Source organism: Dermacentor andersoni, chromosome 5 (assembly GCF_023375885.2).
Source record: "Dermacentor andersoni chromosome 5, qqDerAnde1_hic_scaffold, whole genome shotgun sequence".
In the NCBI taxonomy this organism is placed as follows: Eukaryota; Metazoa; Arthropoda; class Arachnida; order Ixodida; family Ixodidae; genus Dermacentor; species Dermacentor andersoni.
The window spans coordinates 182,897,623-182,917,609 of record NC_092818.1 but is presented as its reverse complement, the minus strand read 5'-3'; the positions used below and the strand labels follow the sequence as shown (position 1 = coordinate 182,917,609).

The window sequence follows — 19,987 nt, the reverse complement described above, 5'->3', positions numbered from 1 at the left end:
TAATAAACACATGTCCACTTAATGCCGGTATATCGCCGCGTCAAAGGCCATCGGAACGCGCATATTGATAACGCCCGTTAAGGTAGCTTGCAAGCTTCGGCAGGGGAGGATGGTCCCAAGATAATAGTGAATACCTTTCGACAATGATTGTGATTTCGCGTCACATGCCGTGACGGATGAGCTGTGAGTGCCGCAGTCATTTGCCATCCACTGCCGACCGTGATAACCACACTTTGTGAATTTGGCATCGATGTTATCAAACACAGAAGAGCCTCCAACGTAACCATACCTTTCTTTGTGAATACATCGGACTGATTCACGCACGCGCACGTGCCGCTCTATTTCAACACACAAACATAGGCGGAGTTTTTTCCAATTACATTGTTACACATTTTACCGGCGATCAATTTCGCCGAATTGTCTCTGCCTCCGTTTACTCGAGTGCATAGCGAGCGGGTCGCGTCAGGAACCGCCGGGACGAGAAAGTGTGACACGAAAGCGTTCACACCAACCTAATGCTGCCTGACAGGGAGTGCAGCGACAGCAAGTGTCGAGGAGAAGGGATGCAGCGTGCGAACAGAGGGTCTGATTCTTCGCTGCTCGCTGTGATAGGCCAGTGGAACCAATTGTCCTTAAAGTGATACAAAGCCCATCGAAAAACCCCCAGTTTTCGCCAACGCAGCAATAAGCAAAAGAAAATCCTATTCATCGGTATTAAAGCAACGAGCTGGGCAAGATTCCCGGAGACAGTGGAGTCGTCATTTCTGCTACGGCCAGTGAAGGCCACACATCAGAACGACATGAGCGACGTAACCTAGGGCAACCTCAGCGATCCTCTCTGAAAACACCTTTTAGCCTTCATCGCAGACAGTGGCCGGAACATCGATATTCCAGAATAACACTGCCACTCCGTGTTGGACAGATGATTCTACCCATGCTGTTTTCTGCTATTTTAGCAATTGTCACAGCTCTACCTCAGTAAAACAAGCTTCGAGAGGCAAAGACACTGTTGTCTGTGAAGCCATTAATGAGGCAGTTGTCCACATAAGTGCTACCTGATGTCAATGCTGAATAGCCGTTACGAAATTGTCATAATATTTCAGTGGAACGCTCACAACCTTCGATTCAAATATGCTGATTTTCTCAAGTTAGTTGCTCAATACAGCTTCCCTGTGCTGTGCATACAGGAGACTGAAGTACGTGATGACTTCGCCTTTCTAATTACGTATTATATAAATCTTCTCGTCCCGCCAGAAACAGTAGAACAATGCTCCACGTTCGAAATGATCTGCCGTCTCGCCCTATTCAGTTAAGCAGTTCAGATTTTCCTGAATACGTAGCCTTCAAAGTATATCTCGCTGAAATATGTGCAACAGTCATAAGCATATACCGGCAAGCATCGAGACGTATTACGACTGATAATTTAGTAAATGTTTATAGCAACACGAAACTCAAATATTAAGATAAGTGGGCACTTTAACACATACAACGTAACATAGTGGAGCGATCATTGTGATGCCCGTGGAATTATGGTTCAATGCGCGGCGGAAAGATGCAATCTGTCAGTGTTGAATGATGGATGTGTCACATTTATGCATGGATGTCGCTATGGCAGTTGCATAGACGTAACACAGTGCTCTAATGATCTTGTTAGCGGTGCTGGGTGAACAACAGACGCAGAAACGCGTGGAAGCGATCAATTCTCAATTCTTGTACCCCATACACGATTAAAAAGCATTGAGAAACGTACATACAGGAATATAAAAAACTGGCGGCTCTTGCGTGAACACTTGTCCAGTAGCGTGGATTGTGAAGGGACGTAGAGAAACTCAGGTCAGCGATAAAAGAAACAATGAGAGTATGTACGAAACAAGTGCCCATACCTGATGACTACACAGCAATCGATGGAGAATATCAACATTTGAAAGCTGTAAGAAGATTGGCAGAAATATCTTGTCACTGAAACGTAAATATATACGGGTATAGGAAATCGCAGCAAATCCACTCAGTCATACGGAGACGACTACAAAAATTTTCCGATACATTGTCTCAGCTGATGCCAATTCCTCAGGTATGGAGGACTATACTTCATTAGGTGACCCTGTGGTTCAAGCACAACCATTTTGTGTTCTCGCAATAGCCAAGAACACGTCAGAATTAGTCATTGCTGAGGAATTCTGGAAAGTTATAACTACAACCAGCGTTTCGATAATTTGTGATTACTTCCAACAGTGAGTGAGCTGAAGTGGCAAAAAAAAAATTTATATGTGCTTTTAGTGGCAGCATGTACAATTAGACTACAAATTCTCTATGATTGAATTAAAATATGCGCTTGCGTCTTTTAAGACAAAGACTGTTGCAGGTTCAGATTTGATTACATACAGTATGTTGGAAAACATGGGACCCAACGGTCGGGTAGCATTTTTGGAGTTACTCAATGACTCACGGAAAAAGCAGTGCGTCTCTGGCTCTTGGAAAACAGCCCGTGGGATACCTATACTGAAGCCGGGTAAAACTCTTCTTTCTCTTGAGCCTTTTCTTCCTGGAAGTCTGACGAGCTGTTTCTGCAAGGCCATGGAGAAAGTGACTGTGGCTAGGCTAAAATAGCGGTATGAGCAAACAGAATTACTTCCAGATACTTTGGCAGGATTTCCAGGGTGGTGCTGCACCATGGATGCAATATTGGATATCGTTACTTATGTTGAACATGAACGAGGTAGGGGAAACGGCACGATAGCGGTGTTCGTTCAACAAAGTCAGCCATGCCCATATATTATCTGGCCTGTTAGAACTGGGAGCCTCCGGAAGGATGCTACGGTGGATATCGAACTTCTTGAATGGCAGATCAATATTTATTAAAACAAGCGAACGAAAACGTTCCTCTAATAACCTTAGTCAATGAGTCCCGCAAGCCAGCGCCTTAAGTCCATTTTTCATTTAACTGTGTGATGGCGCATTTACTGCGGATACTTACATTTGCACTACGCTACTCTATACATGCGAATGAAGTTTGCATTTGGCCCTCTGGTTCATGCGCCAGCCTTGTTCAATCTCCTTAGTAGGAAGGCCTAATTATTGTGGACAAATTCTTAAAGGAAGGAGGAATGGAATTGTGTTACAGTAAGACGGCTATGCTACCCTTCACCAGAGGATATTTAAAGGACTTTCAGGTTTGCCTTGAGGGACAACCTTTGTACCTTTGGAAGTTATACTAGGAGACAACTTTCTTGGAATTTTCGCATGAAAGCTCTTGAAGAACAAATAAACTCAATAATGTTCTTCGCCGCGAGGCAGGCAAGACATGGGGAGGGTCGGTCTCAACTCTGCGAAAAGTACATAGTTCACTTATAAAGCAAAAGATAGCATATTCTTCGCCTGTTCTGCATGGAATCTCCTGTTCATCTGAAGAGCGACTTTGTGACGCTGGGTGTAATCATATGCTCTTTCAGTTTCCGGTACCCCATTCTTTGTTCCCCTGTATATACCGGTATATGCCTATAACTTAGGAAGTTGGCGTGCGATGTGAAAGACTAGCAAAAGTGCCCATCCTGTGTTTTAGATAACCTTTAAAGAGCTGTATAAACTTGGTTGCTTCCAAAACCTATTTTTCAATACTTGACGAGTTTCTTGCTTGACCGTAGCGTTAGTGTGCCAACGCCCTGATCACACCGTTTTCTGTTATTTTCCCATATAGGCGCCGACGCATGACAACGCTTCCGAAAGAGAGTGGCCTACTGAGCCGTAAGTGTTCTTTTTATTACGTGAAAAAAGCAAATCAGCACTTTGCATAGGTGTGTCGTCATTTTGTCCTTCGTGAGGGCAAATGTAGAAGTTGACACGTGAGAAGCAGTAAAATTGGTAAAGTGGCATGAAAAACCACCGAAATAAGTCAGCTGAACAGTAACGAGAAGCCTTACTGTATGTTTAAGTTTGCTTCGTGGCAGTTAGTGTACTTTCCTGGCCCATTTACAGCATACTTGAGCGTGACGGCCGCGCTCTATAGCAAAATAGAAGTGGTTCTCGGCACAGCATTTATTGTAAACGTTTCGTACATTTGGTTGAGTCGACAATTAGCACATGTTTATATATAGCCCGAAGAAACTAAATAAAAGAGTACCGCCTCCCTAAAGTTAGAGTTCGCCTATCGCTGTTCACTGTGTGGTAATAGAACTCTTTGCGGTGCTAGTTAAGGGACACAGTAACGCCAGCTCGAACACTAACACAGAAAAAAATATAAACAGAGGATTGGGGACTATACGTTTGTGTTCTCTACTGTGTTTTTCGTCTATTGAGTGCCTTAGTTAACCTTTTACATCTTCCTTATTCTTGTTCGATCTAAGCAACTCTGGTGTTGTAATGTATGCCAAATGATATTTATTTTGCGACGGCGACAAACATAACAGTTATGGCGGCCAATCAGGTGTTCTTTTTTTTTTTTGTTTCTGTTCCGCAATCCTTTATCTTTACAATCTTTTCTTGTAGCATAGTTGTAGCATAGAGACTCTGAAAAGCATGCTGCTTCTCATAGAAGATCCCATGAAAATAACAAATGTGTGATGCACTGATGTCAAAATAATGTAGAAGCGGCTGCTGTCTCGCAATATAAAGGGAACCTTTCTTTGCTTACCTGCACGGAGTTTAGCGTCACTGCTTTGGCTGAGTTTCTCTCACGTATAACTTAGCGGCCAAGTGGATATAATGTTCGCGTATTCACTCGTTGCGTTGATGCACCATGAAGGCGCCATAACGCGTTTAAGATGAGCCGTCTCTCAATAACAATATACGAGTCCGATCATGGGATTTAAGCCAGGTTCAGCCAGCGCAGCATCCGCATGCTCTACCCATCAAACCACAGACGCACGCATGGGATGAGAAAATGCCAACCTTGCCACTCCTTCCCTCGTGCGAGCTATCGCATGGAATTTCTTCGTGCGTGGGTTGCGCCACTTAGCAAATTTTTTCTTATGAAAGTGAGAGCACACCAGTTTCCGTCATTCATCTACGGACCAGGTCGACGACATAAAAGGAGACACCCGGAGTTGCGTGTTATGTAACTCTACTACTGCACACGACAAAAACGAGACGCATGTTTGCGACGAAGTTCACGCATAGGCCCGCGTCTCGCTGTCATGCCTGCGCTGGACTATGAGGTGCAAGCGTGCAACAGCCGCATAACACGACGAAATAACATTGATGTTGATATTAAACTGTATGCTGATGATTGCGCTGTCTATTCTGAATTTAACAGTCCCAAGGATCAGTTACAGTTAAACTAAGCGCTCCAAAAAGTAGTTCCTTGGAGTGAAGACTGGCAAATTGAGGTCAACATAAAAAAAAACGTATTTATGAAAATTACCCGCAAGAAGAATCATCCTCTTCATTTTAGGTATTCAGCTGGTGATGCTCTGCTATCCGAAGTTTAACACTTCAAGTACCTCGGTCTTTGCATTTCGAAAGATCTGAGCTGTGCGAAGCACATTAATTATGTAACTAGTTCTGCTAATCTAAATTTTTCTTCTAAGGCAAGCTTTAAAACTGTGCACACCTGCTGTTCGTCTTCTTGCGTATAAATCCACTGTACTTCCAACATTAGAATATGCGGCGATTATCTGGTACCCCTACACTCAAAAACATAATAATCAGATAGAAAACTTGCAAAAAAAAAACAGTTCACTTCATCTATAACAGCTTTGGGCGCACTTCGATCACATCACTTCCAACAAAGGCTAAACGTCCCACCGTAACCGAAAGAAACTGAGCTTCGCGCCTAAAATTTTTATTTCAGGAAATAAAAGGTCGTTACAATGTGGACACTTCAGACATAATCTCTTTCTCTGCCGGATACGCTACACGACAGAAACATGCCCTAACAATAACCCCTTCTGCCACTCGCAATAACTGCTTTAAATATTCTTTCTTTCCAAGGACAATTACAGAATGGAATAAATTAAATAATGATACAGTTTTACTGCGTTCTCTGGATCTCGTTTCCTCGCGCCTGCATCTATGATTTCTACTGTTACAATTCCATATTTTATTTACCATGAAGAATATTTGCTTCTTTTGATGATTTGTATAGAGCTTTTTATGTATACTTGCAGCTTATTTTTTTTTCCTTGCTGCCTATCAAATGTACATCATGCTGTACCCTGCTAAATCCCAACTTGGGATTGCAGTATTTACAAATAAAAAAAGAACATACCCTGAACACAGAGACAAGCTCCGTAAAGTACACAACAGGGCATGCTACGCTTACATTTGTCATGGATTTCGCACAAATTTTCTTGTCACCACGTGCACGTATTATGCGCTTCACTGAGGGCGTCTCTATGCTACGAGCTCGTTTCTTTTTTCTTGCCCCATATGATTAAGAAAGTAATTACTCAGCGTTCGTCGACGTAGGAAGCAAACCTGCGACAGAAGTTAAAATAAAGCATTTTCGCTGAGTATACTCTAATGATACCGCAGGAACTGGAAATGGGCAAATCAATTTTCCATGACATTTAGGCCTTTCTTTCTTTTTCTCCTCTCCGAGATGTTTATGTTTGAAATAATGTTGTTTCTGTTTTTCGTACGTCGTGCAAAGCGTGAACGTGTGAGTATGATACGCATAACTTTGCCTTACGATAGAGAAAAAAGGAAGAAGGCATTGGAGAATGTGCTTAGGTGCTTCGGGTTTTTCGGCCTTTATTGGGCACCCTTGAATTTGTGGCTATACACGAGTGCACCCAGACCAGCTCTCTGCCTAAGTTTAATCCAACCAGAGTAAATAACTTCGTAATTTAAATATTCCCTTCCTTCTGAATAATCCGTTCTGCATATTATTTTGTAAGACACATTTTATTGCGACTCATTCCTTATCATCCATCCGCCATATATCATCCGCTAAATGACCAAACTCGTCGATGGCGTCGGCGCCACTTCGAGCGCACCAGTGATGAAGAGCCAAATAAAAATATAAGAAAGTGAAAAAAAAAAATAGAGAGAAAACGTTTACAGCATAAGAAGTTTGCTCTCCAAAAGAATTTCCAGCTCAGCTCACAAATAAAGAAAACGCGTTGTAAGGTGAACGAAGGCAGCAATTGTTATTGTTATCATTAGGTTTGCAGACATAAAAGGATCACAGAATGACAAAAAGCAGCTAGCTTGCAAATTTTACGAGCAAAATGCCTTCCAGCGCCAGAAGGAAAAAATATACGTAATACGAAAAGGATAGTGACTGAAGAATAGCGACCACAGCTAGAAAAAAGAAAAGTTAGCTCTTGAGCGCTATATTCGAGAAGGGGGTGAGGGGTGGGGGGGGGGAGAGAGAGAGAGAAGAATACAGGAAGGCAGGGATGTTAACCAGTCAATAGTCTGGTTGGCTACCCTACACTGGGGGAAGGGAGAAGGGGAAGAGAAAGAAGGGAGAGAGAAGGTGTAGGTACGTGTACGGACAGCACTTCAGTTAAAGTCGCTCGAGGAAACCAGAATTTCTGAGAAAACACAAAAGTGCCTTCACTGCCTTCTGAGCCGATGATCGGTCGGGACGGTGCTCTAATATTGTCTGTTCACTCAGAGGACGATCGTCTAGTTTCCTCAATGTGTCGGAGAAATACTGTCTTTCTGCTTGAAATTGAGGACAATGGCACAATATGTGGTCAATGTTCTCCTCGCATGCGCAAACATCCCATGCAGGACTATCAGCCATTCCAATTAGTGCTGAGTAGGCATTCGTGAAGGCCACTCCAAGCCATAACCGACACAGAAGAGACGCTTCATGCCGGTGCACACCGGCTGGAGGTCTGAGTTGAAGTGACGGGTTTAGTCGGTGCAGTCTTGTGCGCCTTGTATGTACGGTATTCCACTCTGCTAAGGAGATAGTGCTTGCCAGAATGCCAAGTTGTCTCGCGGCGTCAGTCCTTGAGAGCGGAATGGAGACGCAGCGGTCTTCTTGGTTTGACCTCCGAGCTGCCTTATCGGCGTCATCATTACCAATGATACCGCAATGACCTGGTATCCACTGAAAAGAGATATCATGGCCTTTTTCTCTTAATTGATGGACAAGTTCCGCGATTTCGCACGTGAGCTGATCGTGAGTTCCATGTCGGAGAAATGATTGCACACATTGCAAGGCCGGCCTTGAATCGCAGAAGACTGCCCATTTTCTAGGACTTTCAGGAGAGGCTGATGTTGCAAATAAAAAAAAATAGAATGCGATAGCAGTGAATAGGCTGATGCCGACAATTTCACGTACTCCGGTATTCCTATAGGTCGATAGTTGTGCGAAAATTTTTGACCGTTTTTGAAGATTGTGTGAGTGTTCACATTGCGTTAGAAGCATCTTCGCTCCCTCTGTGAGGATCTATGAGCCTACTTAAGGTTCTTTGGGCATAAAGAAAATGCAGTTATGTCAGTGGTGTTCTGAGTTTGTGCGCCAGCATCTCTTGCAACACTCATCAAAGAGCATCCTGGTCTTGGATGAAATTAAATGAAAGTCAGGGACATGCTCTGCACATTCATCAGAGTGTTATCGGTGCCCATGTAGCATGTCGATACATAAAGACGCTTGCTATGTTTGTGCTGATCCTATGTTTAATTTCTCTTTCTGCATTCTAAATGCAGATACAATTATTCGAACACTTCTTTCTTATCGACATAACTTCCGGTAAAACATCCAAGAAAGTGTCTTCACATTCACTCACGAGGAAAATTATCAAGATGAACACGTGACGACTACTTCAAAGGTCACATAGTTCATGAGACAGCCAGACGTGATACACTCCTAATAATTATGATGTCTGCGGCAGTCTGCTATGCTTTATTCATGCTTGTTCAATAAACGCTCTGTGAAACTGTTCACGATTGTAAGCGTTCAAGCTATAACTACTCTGTACTCTGGAGGCATTTCTTTCTTTTGCTAGTAACAGATTCAGATAAACGAGTGGAAGGTTCTGAACAAATCATAAGGTTTAGATCATGCTTATGTTGGAGTTTCATGGTGGCGCTAGTTTCATCTTCGGCCAGCAATATCTCAGATCAATATATGATGCAACTATTAGTGATGTACCTTTTCTGCGCCGCCCTGTTGATTCCTCCATGCTTCCCCAGCTTTTGATCCTTATAGTTCTATTACCAAAACAGCAAAGTTCTTTTGTTTTCTTGCTGACAGGGCTCTCGTTCCTATTCATCGCTAGCCCAAACATCCACATTCTCCCTTGAACCTCTACCGCTACAACCATTACTCTAAATTTTACTTAGGTGCAGCGGAACGCTGGCTACTGCACATAACGAAAGGAACAAGACAACCATATTGGTGTCGCACTTGGGCAAATACAGGAGCGTCACCAGATTAAGCGCAAGTAGCTTACGATAACTCTGTAGTACCTTACAACTCATCAAATTTCTCAGAAATAAAAAGCTTAAAAAATCAAACAAGAACAGGAATGCATAACTTGTTCACGATCATTTAGTCTAAAAGGCACAGTTGTGCGGATGGCTACACCGATATCGGGGTTTTTTTTTTCTCTCCTTAATTATCGAGACTTCTTCTTTGAGGCCATACCCGCAAACTTCCTGAAGGGCTGCCTTTCCTGCGTTTCCAGACGAGCAGCTAATGGCTGCGAATTTGCCTAAAAGAAGGCAGCTAGGAGAAAAAAGAAACATACTGCAGACGAAAAATAATCTTTTCCAAGAAAAACAAAGTTAAAGAAGAACATTCAAACTCACATCGTATATATGCTAACGAGGTGATCTGCTCTCCGCGAAGGCTCTGCCATGCTAGCAATTCGCCTTTCCGCGCTGCTCGCGTTACAACTTTTGTAATGAACCCTTCTCTCCGTGGTACTTGGGCTAAGCCGGAAACAACGCTTTGATGCAAATGATGCGGCTGCCGGCCGCAAGCCAGTGCTTCACGGAAGGAATAGAGACGATAGCCCAGCCCCGCACTCGGCCGTGGCCGAGAGATCACTCATTATGCTGTTTGTCCGCAGCTCATCCTCCGCCAGGCACTCACCGCTACTCCTTTCGATGCGGTTCACAGGAGCGTGATTCCCGATTGCGGTGGCGAGTCTGACCAACTCCATGCAGTGCACTGGAGCTCAAGGCCGCGCCAGCCAATCGGGAGCGAGAACCGGCCGCGCGTCTCCAAGAAATACCAAAAGCTTGACCAGCGTCTCCGCAGTCGATCTTTCCGGAATCCCGCCACTTACACGAAGCCACGCGTGGGCCGATTCTCGACGTACAATGAGTTGCCTCTGGTTCCGGTACCTTGCTAGCTGATGCGATCCACAGACTTCACTGCACAGCACACTGCTGATGAGGCAAAGTTTGGTACAAAGCCCGATAGAAGCCAAGTTGATGAAAAAGACGCAAAATAAATCTTCTAAAAGGAACCATTGAGGGTAGAACGCTTTCTCTGCAATAAAACTTCTCTTTGCCCTTGGCTTACGAATTCTAGAAATTGAATTCTTGAAGAAAAAAGAAATATGCGGCAGTTTGAAGACAGTGGAGAGCGCGAGTACTGGAATAAACTTAGTGAGTTAATACGTTTATTCGGAAAAGCGTATCAAATGCTGGTAAACAGGGCCCTGTGTACAAAGGGGCGTTAAGGATGCAGCAGAGTAGGCGCTAAAAACTCGCATGAAATGGAAGGCTCCCGCAGCATTTTAATGTTGGCTATTCCACACCTTTCTCCGCACTGCAGAGCGCACTCGATGCAAAACGACATTATTGGCGCCAACGTTTGGCAGCGAAACATCCTTGAATACAGCTCGGTTGTTCTCTTATGTATGTGGGAAAACCGTGCAATACAATATTCACTTTACCATGATACGTGTGTACGAGACAAAGTTTACTATAAATTTGGTGTTGCTCTTCTCGGTAACAACTAGTCTTACGTACCAGACCAAATCATCTAACAATGAATGGATGTCTGCAAAGACAGTATATGTTCTATGCCGTAAGAAAAAGAAAAGGCGTGTTCGCTTGTAAAAATATCGCAGAGCGCGTAAGCTGCCTTCTGGGAAGCAGACTCTGCGGCGAGCGTGTGCGAGATCAAATGACGCACACGGGACGTGCTTGTAGCACTGGCACCTGAGGTGCCGAACACGGCAGGTTGAAAAAGAAAAGAATATCGCCATTACCGTCAAAGGAGCCCTCTAATGGGCGTGCCCTTCTTTGGTGACGATGTCGTCGCTGGCCATGGGAAAACGTGTGCGGAGGGTGGAGCGATCCAGCCCAAAGCGCGTGGGTTCATTAATCGCGACCCCGTGCTGGTAGACCTTCTCTGACACCCCGCCCTGTTCCGTGCTATAAGACTTCTGCACGGTTTACCCTTGCATGTGTTTTCAGGCTGGACATCATGGTGCAACAATCATATAGTTTACATGGACGGGCTTCGTTACAAAGCTTGAAGTTAGCGCGGCTGGAACCCAGCCTTTGTTGTTAAAAGGGTGATACGTTGTACAGCGACAAACACTGCCAAGAGTCAAGAACATGTCTTTATTAAGCGACGAAGTGTCTTCTTGACAGAACGCTTGTTTCTGTGCTCTCTGCATTTTTGGTGAACTCTTTGCCTTTCGGGGTGCCTCACCTCCCCGTCTTGCGACCATGGACGCGGAGCATGCCACAGGCCCGCCTGGCCAGAAGTCATCACGGCTGTCAACCGCAAGGAAGCGAGTTGGCTCCCCCAGCGACACCGAGGACACTGAGCTGTACTCTATGTCGGAAGACGACTCATCCGACGACGGCTTCATACCCGTCCGGAGTAAGAGGGCGAAGAGAAAGATCGCCAACACAGCGCCGTCACCTCCTGCGAGCACTACGACTATGAAGTCAAGGCCTGCGCGCTGGCCACACGTCATCATCTTTATGCCGGAAGAACCGTCAAGCAACCTACGGTTGCTGAACAGGCAAGCCCTATCCATTTTTCTGGAACGTGCGGTGCCGGATCAAATTAAAGACATCAGAATAAACCCACGCAAGAATATACTCGCCATAGACGTGTACAACGCGAGTGCGCTTGGAACACTTCAAGAAATCACGGAGCTTGGCGGAATCAAAATGCGCCCCTTCATCCCGATCGACGACACATCGATAGCCGGTGTAATTTACGACATTGACATTGCCATTCCCAATGAAGATTTACCTAGCCTCATCAAGCCGGCAAACGAGGGCACGATCATTACGCAAGTGCGCCGTCTTGGGAATACGCGCTGCGTAAAAGTAATCTTCAAGGGGGTCGGCACCGTCGTACGTCTTCAAAGAAGGCGCATGAGCGAAGCGATATTACCCGCTCCACTACGGTACCACCTAGTCGCGACGCGAAAGGGCCCACCACTTCCACGAGGGCATCAGATAAGACTCTTTCTTTAGAGGAATGGCCTACGCTACCGAGCCGCTCCCTTGCTAAGGAACCTCAGAAGGTCACGGCGCCACCGGAGCCTTCTCCGGCCATTGATGATTCACCTAAAACAGATCAAGTCATCTCGGTGCTACGTTCCCTCATGGAGGCCATCCGAACGATTTTAGTTGAGATGGGGACACCGTCTGCTCGAAGCGCACTTAAAGTGCTGGACGCCTGAAGCCCAGTGCTTGAATCCCTCAACTAGAAAGATGGCTACCCATACCCCATCCTTCCGAAAAGAAGTCAAGGCAGCGTCCGTCATGCAGTGGAACGCCAGAGGGCTAAAATCGGGGATTTCAGATTTCCGTCAGTATGTGTACACCAATGTGTTTCCACTCATCGTCATTTGTGAGCCCAACTTGTCGAAACCAATCAGACTGTCAGGGTACGAATGTTTCATGTCATCAACAAATAGTTCATGCAGCAAAATCATCATTTTTGTTCGTCGGGAACTCACCTATGTTTTGCAACCGATTGCGCCCCACGATGACAATCAGTATATATGCGTCACAGTTAAAAAGAACAAACTCTTGTTTACTCTCATAGGCGTGTATATATCGCCTTCCAACAATTTCGACACTAAAAGATTAGCGGATATCTTGAGTGTTTGCCCCGCCCCATGGGTCATCATAGGGGATTTCAATGCACACCATCCAGCATGGGGAAGTACAAAGACAAATGCAAGAGGACGAAGATTATCAAGCATCGCCTACAACTATGGCCTTACTCTCTTGAACGATGGTAGCCCCACCTTTCTTCGAGGCGTGACATACGGCAGCTGCCTCGACCTTGCTTTTGTCTCCAACTCTCTCGCCAGATATGTGAAGTGGTTTCCAGATATTGAGACACATGGGAGTGATCACATTCCCACCTATCTGAACATCAAAGGCTTGTCGTCTAGATCTGGCCCACGGAATACCATTCGGACGATTCAATGGGCCAACTTCAAATCTGATATGGAAGATGCCTGCAGCGAGGGCCTACCCTCTGGGTTAGAACAAACAATTAAAAATACGATGCGGAACGCCACTCGCATACTGACGATCTCTCACACGCGAAACGACTTCGACATAGAATTAGAGCGACTTCGCGCACTTCGTCGCCGGGCGGAACGTCGATATCGGCGTACAAGATCAATCCATGACCTTAGGGCAGCCAGGAGGATACAAAAGAAGATTCAGCGTCGAATGGATAGATTAGCGTCGGAACGTTGGGCAACGTTTTGCCAAACACTCGACCCCCGCAAGCCGCTGTCTCACATTTGGAAAACGGTGCAAGGTCTGCGTTGCCTTCCGGAACAGCGTTTTCCATTCAAGGCACTCGCGCTTTTCCAAGGGCGGCAAGACATCGATGTCGCAGAAGACTTTTGTGCGCGAATGGCAGACCAAGCGACACGTCCAGATCCTCCAGCCCGAGATGATGTCCCCCATTCCCGAGATTGCCGCATGGACCTTCCTTTTACAATGGAGGAGCTCGAGGCGGCACTAGCTCTCTGCAGGCGCTCATCATGTCCGGGTCCAGATGGTATATCATACCGAGCCTTGTGCTATCTCGGAGAATCCGCACGGATAGCACTATTGAGTCTCTACAACACCTCATGGCAGGAGGGAAATGTTCCTGACGAATGGAAAGTGAGCCGCCTGGTGCCAATCTTGAAGCAGGGCAAATCCCCGCTAGAGCTCACCTCTTACCGCCCGATAGCGTTGGCCAGCTGTGTAGGAAAGATAATGGAACGGATGATCCTTGGCCGCCTGGAATGGTACCTTGAACACTACAACATTTATCCGAGTTCCATGGCTGGTTTCCGACGTGACCGCTCTTCCATCGACAATGTAGTTGATCTGGTTTCATATGTCCAGCACGAAAGGTCCCGTAAACGTTTATCTGCAGCTTTATTCTTAGATGTGAAAGGGGCATACGATAACGTTTTACATGAGGCTATTCTCGACGCTCTTGTGACGGTTGGCCTAGGTGGCCGAGTATTTTTATGGATTGCAAGTTACCTATCTGCAAGATCATTCTATGTATTAACTGACGATTGCCCAACTACGCGACGCTATACCAGCAAGGGCGTTCCTCAAGGCGGTGCTCTCAGCCCGACGCTATTCAACCTCGCTCTTATTGGGCTTGCTGAACGCTTGCCAACTACCACCAAAATTTCAGTATACGCAGACGACATCTGTCTCTGGACTTCGGCAGTCACACGTCCTCAGATACGTGCACGGCTTCAGAGAGCGGCTACTTTGACAGCGAGCTACTTGTGTGAACAAGGTCTCAGCATATCGCCAGAAAAATGCGCCCTAGTGGCGTTTACTCGCAAACCAATGACGCCTTATGTCATCTCAATCAATGGGCGGATCATTTCCTATGTCAGGACCTACAGATTTCTTGGCGTAATTATCGACCGAGACCACTGTTGGAGCCCGCACGTGGCTTACATGAAACGACGCCTAACAGCAACCTCCCAGTTGTTTAAATACCTGACAGGAAAGACGTGGGGGATGTCAGTAGACGCAATGCTGAGACTCTACAAAGCTCTCTTTCTCGGTTTTTTAAGATACAGTCTACCTGTACTGAGCAACACCTGCAAGACAAATATTCGTGTTCTGCAAGCAGCGCAAGCTCAAGCACTCAGAGTTTGTCTTGGTTTGCCGAGATGCACGTCAACTGAGGCAACTATCGCGATTGCTCGGGACCATCCAATGCAGACTCACATCACGGTGGAAACCCTGAGAACGCATATCAGACATTTGGCACGGGCCCCCTATCACCACCTTGCAACACTACCTTCAGACAGGCACCAAGCATCATTCTCAAAAACTATTGTCAAGTACAACGACAAACTTCCCTCGGGCTTCACCGCTGCATCTAAACCATCGATGCCCCCTTGGTGCCTTGTCAGCCCCACAGTCCATCTCAACGTGCCAGGAATCTGGAAAAAGTCTGAGCTGTCGTCGCCTGTGCTGAAACAACTGTCTCTGCTTCTGCTGCACGAGAGGTACGCAGACAGTGCACATATTTATACTGACGGTTCCGCAAACATCCAGTGTTCGTCCGGTGCTGTAGTCGTCCCAGAAAGAGGTATTACCATCAGCTTTAGGACTGACCACCCAACGACATCTACATCTGCGGAACTAGCTGCTCTTCGAGCTGCACTTTCTTTTGTCAATCGGGAACCACCTCGACGATGGTCAATTTTCAGCGACTCAAAGGCAGCCCGACAATCTGTACTATCAGCTCTGCGTCGCGGGCCATTCGAACAGCTGGTATTCGATATTATATGCCTACTCCATACATCACATGAGAAAGGACATCACGTGACGTTTCAGTGGCTGCCAAGTCACTGCGGCGTCATCGGAAATGAAGACGCCGATAAAGCCGCTCAGACAGCTCTTGAAGACACACAGGAAGAGGCCATACCACTTTCACGGTCCGACGCAGCCAGCAGACTTCAAGTGCTTGCACGGGAGATCACGCTCTCTCTATGGTGCACACCAAGCTGCCAGACCAACCGCAGCAATCATCACCACTACCTGCCCTCCTTGATGCATCTCTGTATGCCAACCGGACTCCGCCGAAGTGAGGCCACCCTGCTTTATCGCTTATGGCTAGGGGTGGCCTTCACGAAATCTTAGTCGTTTCGCATTGGAATGGCCGACAACGCTCTCTGCAATGCCTGTCTTTGCGAGGAGACGCTGGAACACATTCTGTGCGACTGTCCTGAATATAATGTTCAGAGACAGTCCATGGCGTCCGTTCTAGCGCACCTTGACAATAGACCATTGTCAGTTGCAACCATTTTCACATATCGCCGACTGAAGACATCGCAGCTGAAGGCGACGAAGGGACTACTTCGGTTTATGAAGGATACGGGCTTGGACAGGCGGCTGTGACAGTGATGTCACGTACCGCACAAGAGTGACAGACTGTAACCAACGATGTGTGTGCCGTGTTATGTGCCCTCTATCTCTTCTCCCCATCTTTCATCCCCCCCATCCCGCTCCCATGTGTAGGGTAGCAAACCGGTTAGGCAAAACTGGTTAACCTCTCTGCCTTCCTTCTCCACTTTTTCCTTCCTAATGCACAGAAAAGCGAGCAACACACACATCACAACGATATCGGCAAGTACGGTCGTCGGTCGCGGAATATGAGCGTACGAGTCAGGTCCATCCGCTATTTATACTTGCATTATAGTGCATTCCGGAATAATCACTTCTTCTGACATACATCCGAAGATTTACAACAGAATTCGCGTAGCGCGCACATTCCGACTACAGACAAGACTATTTCGCCATAGAATGCGCGACAACAATCAATAATTTTTCTGGATATAGTAGACACGTCTCGCACCGCACGATAAATAGGCAACGGTGATAATCTGGTATGTGTCTTTTACTAAACGAAACCTTGGTAACATTGATAATTTCGTAAGTGTGTGCGCATGTTCGTATTTGATAATTTGTTATTGTAATTTCTGTATGCTCATTCGAAAATCAAATTTTTTGCAAAAGCATGCGGCAATATTTGCCGAGATTTATGATATCATCATATAAATCAATAAAACATATGACCAGCCCTTCCCCCACTGGAAAAGGGGGTTAAGTGAAGCTTGTCCTGCGTGCACCTTATATTCGTCACAATTAAATAAGCCACAGGTAATGGTGCCGGATTGCTTCGGCCTCCCGCTCCCTCAGCTCGGGATCTTCTTTTCGTTGCCGTCGGATTGCCTGGGCTCGGGCGGCTCTAACGGCCGGATCGCCGCCCCGACGGCGGGCCCTTTTACGGACGAGTTCTCGCCGCTGCTCGTCGAACGCTGCTCTTCTTCGGGGGAACGCACAACGCGTAGCCGTCCCCTCCGTTTTCCGAGACTAAACTGAACAGAAACGAAGCCGGCGCAATGCACGCGAAACCATTGGCTGCCCTTTCCCTCCCGGCGGAATCGAAACGGCTCCGATTGGTCGCACGCGTGGCGTGAGCGCGCCTATGCCGCTTGAATCCTTGTTAATGGCTCACGCTCCGGCGCCGGCGCAGCTGTCATTTCATCAAACCGCCCTTTCTCGCAGCTGCTCTGCTCTAGAAGCTACTGTGTTTTTTTTTCACGTGACCACGGCAACGCCACTTCTGATAGTCATTGCAAACTTCGCTTTTAAAAATTATCAGAGTGGTTACGAGCGTGTAACACGAATGTTTATGTGTTAGGTGTTACTTGGGCTAGGCGCTTTTGCTCCCGATGTCGAGCTCATCAAATCCCTTAGGGCTTTGGATGTCCCACCACTTTCATGACATTTCAGTGTAAATGTTGTTTTATAGGGTTCTAGTTTGCTACATTCCTCTCCGATGCTCGAGTGCTCGCTGGGTTTCGAAGCCTACAACATTCGCGGCCGAAGGCTCTATGACGACGACTGCACGACAATGTGAGGAAGATAATATAGCGACGAAGGCGGTATGACTACGACGGCATAACGACGATACGAGGACGACGAGTTTATGACTACGATCGCATGGCGACCATGTATGACCACGACCGCATAACGATGACTGTATGACTATGTTGGCATGACGATGATGGCGTCAAGACGACGGCTTGATGACAACGGTTTGAAGACGGCGGTATGACGAGAATCGGATGGCGACTTTGGCGTGAGATGCCATGACAACGAGTGTATGATGACGATGACGTGGCGGTGACGGCATGACAACGATGGCACCTGTCCAGTGTCACATACCCAATGGCACGTACCGATTGGCACATACCCATGAGCAGCACTGTCTTCCATGTAAACATAATCATGGGGACGCATTATCTTCGGGACCGGCCCACCACTGTGGACGGCATCAAGGGCGCAAAACTGAGCAACGAATAAAGAAAAGTTAACCCTTTAAAACGCTCACTGGCAGAATGCAAAACAACGTGTTCATGACAATGCAATTGCATGAGATTTCCATTTTGTTATGAAATCAATCTTAAATTACGAGGTTTTACGTGACAAAATCATGATCTGATTATAAGGCACACCGTAGTGGGGGACTGTGGAAATTTGGACCGCCTGCAGTTCTTTAACCTGCACCTAAGTCTAAGTAGACGGGTGTTTTCCCGTTTCGTCCCCACCGAAAGGCCGCCGCCATGGCCGGGATTTGATCCCGCAGGCTCGTGCTTACCATCCTAACACCATAGCCACTAAGCAACCACTGCGGACAGAAATCAATCTTTTCGTATACCAGTGGAGATCAAGGCTCGTATTCACAAATCTTTTTGCTCGCAAGGGTTATTTAGCATTGACCAGCTGTCTTCGCCTGTTGGTCCAGCGTGATTATTGCGTGGAAGTTTCTTTTACGGACAGATCTAACGTAAGGGCTTTTTGTGAACTGGAACCGAGTTTCTATGTGATTGGGGAAATCTAGTAATGGGATGTGGTTTTGTTTTCCTTTTTTGCTTCTTTTACCTAAACAGGACAGCATCCTGCCGCACTAGACCATGCATTTGTATACAGAAACTTGTAATCTATTCAGATAGGCGAGTCGGTTCGGATTCACGTTTACAGCTAAAACGAGAATATACATAGAGAGAGGCAGTCACACAGACTCCTAGTTCTTATAGAAAGGAGCTCGCTTACTACTGTGCCTCCCGTAATATGTACTTAGCGTTTTAAATTTTCTTCGTTCTAGACACATTTGATTATTTTTGTGTTTTGGTATATTCTCCAGTGGACAAACAACGCCTGCTTCTGTGGCTTCGTTTTTCTGTGTTAATATATCTTGCGCTATAAATTTTTACATGTTCAGCTAGATATATTCAGCCTAATTTATTTGGTGTGCGTAGGAAACGCCGGAAGCGATACACTAAGTTTCTTTATTAGCGAAATCAAGAAAGATTAAATTTACCACAATATTGCAAAGAGGCATTTCCCATGCGAAACGTTCATTCATCTTTACGTCTTTGGGCCTACAATGACATTGTTACAGTAAATAGAGCACACTATAATCGGAAAACATTGCCATATGGTAGACAGTGTGCCCCAAAACTACCCAAAACGCATCTCCGTGAAAAGTCTAGAACATAGGACAGGGCAATTCTGTCCCGACGAGACTGTTTGTTCAAGTACAGATATGCAGGAACCTGCGCTCATTGCTAGTTTTTGTACGCTTTCGTTCTTGGCACCGAAAACTCATCTCACTGCAAATTAGATTTACGCGGTAAATTTAATTCAAGCACATGGTTACCATCGGCAGCTTGCGCTCGAGACCACCGTTGCATAGCGAGCTGTATTTCAAGCGTCGCACACTTTCCTTTACCGCCATGCGCAAATCTGAAGCGAGGACCGAAGGGGCGAGAATGTGGTTCTTCGTTTCTGCATATTAAGCCCATCAAAGTTTTTACAGGGTAAAAGCAAAACTTAAGAGCTTTTGTTACGAAAGAGCCTCCGGAAAGGCCACGAAAGACAAGCGCCCATATATTTTCGAGTGGTGAGTGCCTAATGGGGCTTCCTGCGCTTTTCTTTTTTTATCTCTCTCTCACTTGGCTCGCCCATTATAGTTGTGGTTTGTTCACAAAATTTCGCACAAAACGGGACCTCTTCCTAGACAAGGAATGTCTCGACAGCG

General features: G+C 46.2%; 1 protein-coding gene across 1 annotated transcript in view; it reads left to right on the top strand.

Annotated features, from left to right (window-relative positions):
- Positions 1-19,987, top strand: part of SPR (Sex peptide receptor) — a 237,098-nt gene that overhangs the window by 182,877 nt on the left and 34,234 nt on the right. Inside the window, exon 4 of the mRNA XM_055070572.2 lies at positions 3,695-3,741. The gene's annotated coding sequence lies outside the window, so the exon portion shown is untranslated. The remainder of the gene's footprint in view (positions 1-3,694; positions 3,742-19,987) is intronic.